At 33.4% G+C, this 3,132-nt stretch overlaps 1 protein-coding gene and 1 pseudogene across 2 annotated transcripts in view; both read right to left on the reverse strand.

Moving 5' to 3' along the window:
• The window catches only part of Ald1 (fructose-bisphosphate aldolase), a 12,940-nt gene extending 12,080 nt beyond the window's left edge, over positions 1-860 (reverse strand). The window contains exon 1 of one of the 2 annotated variants that reach the window (XM_018503925.1): positions 761-859. The gene's annotated coding sequence lies outside the window, so the exon portion shown is untranslated. Of the gene's footprint in view, positions 1-760 lie in introns of both variants that reach the window. The other variant, XM_018503923.1, reaches the window with a different exon arrangement.
• Positions 861-1,724: 864 nt separating this feature from the next.
• On the reverse strand, positions 1,725-3,081 carry LOC108758583 (fructose-bisphosphate aldolase 1, cytoplasmic-like; annotated as a pseudogene).
• Between the last annotated feature and the right edge of the window lie 51 nt (positions 3,082-3,132).

The raw sequence follows: 3,132 nt of genomic DNA on the forward strand, positions 1-3,132 counted from the left end.
GTGTGTGTGTGTGTGTGTGTGTGTGTGTGTGTGTGTGTGTGTGTGTGTAAGAATAACTTCATATACGTAAAATATTAAATGCATTTTTTTTATCGAATTATGTATATATTTTTTCGATAATTTTGTTATTTTCAGTTTACTTTATAATAAAATATTTCTCTATTGGAGTATAAATGTTATACATTTGTTAATATACGATTAACACAATATATTCATATGTTCGACCATTGAAATTGACATAATGACTTAGAATGGAATAATGAACTTGTATTTTATTATTATAGATACACAAAACTGATATCTATGTTTATTCGTGTGATAATGAAGATATTTAATTGACGTAAAACCTACTTTAAAAAATAGAATACATATATTATAAAATAGAATACACATATAAAAAATAGAATACATATATAGAATACATGTATAGTGGGAGTGTCACACGTGTGGCAAACGCGTATAATAATTTCGAAGTTATGACAGAGAATATAAGAATTTTGATGGTAATATAAAGGCAATACTTGTCATTGATACTTGTTATTTGTCATTGAATAGCAAGCGGATAAGTCGCGTACGACAATAGTGGCGACGAAATGTCAGTCAAGGTTAAAGGTCGTTATAGATAGAATGAGTATAAAATTTCAGATATTCCTCGAGGCAATGCGAAACGATCGATACCTAGGGAGGTACGAATATAAGAGCATGTACCATAGATACACAATTTTTTCCGTTGTAAAAACGAAGTAACACGTGAACTCACCTAATTGTAAATGAGGACAAATTCGTATGTGGAAGCTGCGCGAGGGCCTGTTATAATCCACCTGATGGTTGGAGTGTGACTGAGAAAGGCTACGCCAGCCTGTTGTCAGTTTCGAAGTCTGATTGTGTGTTTATGGCGCGCGTGCGCTCTAACTCTAGATACGAGGGTGCTCAACTTTACGACATTGTCAAAGACAGGACGGAAATTAACCGATTGGCTTTCGCTATACAACTTTAAACTGGAATCAAAAAATGAACGTAATAAATCTGTAAAATTCAATGTAACAGTAAGTTGAAAAATTCATACAGACAAATATGTAATATAAAACTTAATTCAATTATTATTTTGGCTGCATTATTATTATTATTATTGAATATTTATCAAAAACCGTCGCTGATAGAATATAGCACCGAATAACATTTATTTCATAGATCATGATTATCCTCGATTAGAAATATTATTTTACGAAAAAGAGTTTAGTGTTTGAGCAATTTTCTTGAACTGGGAAACCGCTAAACTATTTCGCACTTCGCAGCACTTATCTGTTACGTTCCTGGCGTACCACGTGGTGATGAGTTATCCAGAAACCAGAAAGGAGGATGTTACAGCATCGTCACTAAGCAGTTTGCCGAGGATAGACGACATATCGACCAGTAGACGGGCAAGTCCACAAATGCGAGCGTTGCATTGAGAACCGCTATTTTAGAGGTCAGTCAAGGGCACCTTACTTAACATTTATCTCGAAACTGATGAAATTTTTTAAGCAGTGTTAAAGGTTGAAATATTCGTATGATTACAAATATTGTTAAACATATGTGTCTCTTTTTTTCTTAATCACCAGATTGTATTATCACGCGCGTGATAGTTTATTGCTTAAGTGGGCTCAACTTTGGTTCTTATCTAACTAAGTGATACGATTTTTTTGGATTTTTTTTCGTCGGATTAATGTCTCCAATTTTTCATATTACATATGTCTAATAATGTAAAATTATTTTTTAGCTATATATACCTATAGATTTTTATATATATATATAATATATATGTGTATACATATATATATAACATGTTAATTTTTCTGACGATTGTAAAATTTTATGAATGTGCTGTATAATTACAAAAAGAGGAAATTAAATACCTGTTTAATTTATAAGCAAATGCATATTGTTGGTCTTCAACTCGTAATTTTCTCAAAGATGTTTCGGAACATAATTGAGCCTCTGAAACATTGCTTGAGCCTTATCTACATTTTCCGAATTGTTTTTCCAAATTTTTATTGCCGTGTTCTAATAAAGCAAATAATAAGTAGAACTTATTGAATTGTTTTTACCAGTTTGAAATCTATCAAAGAATTAATAGATATGTAAATACAACAAATTCTATTTAAACTTAAATAAATTTTAAGACACCTGCAAAACACGTCCATAGCAGAAACTGAGCTTCTATGGCATTTTATTATGACATGCGCTAATGGCGTTTAGATTTAATACAGCTTCTTCATCGGTTTGACCACCGCTCAGAAAAAAATTGTTGGAACTGCCATAGGTACTGTTCTTTGTAATGCTCTTAGCGTATACTCGGCAACAATCTACGATCGCGATAATGTTTAAGAGTAAATATATTCAATAAAAATATATTATTAGGGAAAGATTATAATTCGTTTTATATTTTATTAAAATAAATTAAATGATACCTGCGGCGTGCACTTTATTGCGTTTTTTATACCCGACAGTACCATCGCTGGTTTCAAAACCATTCCCTCTAGATACATATGATATTCATTCAGAGCACGAAACAGGATGGACATCTCTTCGTGAACTTACAAAACCCGATCTATATCATATTCACCATTACTCAATATTTCCGGTTCTACTATGGGAACCATTCGCGCATTTTGGCAAATGCTAGCGAATCTATATAAAATCGAGATAAATATGTTACACTTCAAAAATATAAAGATTATGCGTTTCGCGGGTTTTCTCCGTGTCCAGATCCATTCTTGGAACGCCAATGTTTCGTGAACCTTAAGCACACACTCTTGCATAACGCATAATGCATAGTGCATAAAAGAATCAACCAATCATAGTTCCAGTTTTTCATGGAATGTGAGGAAGGGAAAGATTCTGATTAGTTGATTCGCTTATGCACTATGCGTTATGCGTTATGCAAGAGTATGTGCTGCGGCCTTTACAGTCCACTTCATCAGGGTGAGGAGCAACCTGATACTTCTACTACTGGATCTGGACACGGAGAAAACCCGCGAAACACATAATCTTTATACAGAAAGCATCCGTGGAAACCTTAAGAATATTACTCATCGACATCTAGAATGGACCGCTGATGGCAATGGTGGGGGTAGAAAGACGATTAGAGTG

This window comes from Trachymyrmex cornetzi, unplaced genomic scaffold (genome assembly GCF_001594075.2).
Source record: "Trachymyrmex cornetzi isolate Tcor2-1 unplaced genomic scaffold, Tcor1.1 scaffold16, whole genome shotgun sequence".
Lineage (NCBI taxonomy): Eukaryota > Metazoa > Arthropoda > Insecta > Hymenoptera > Formicidae > Trachymyrmex > Trachymyrmex cornetzi.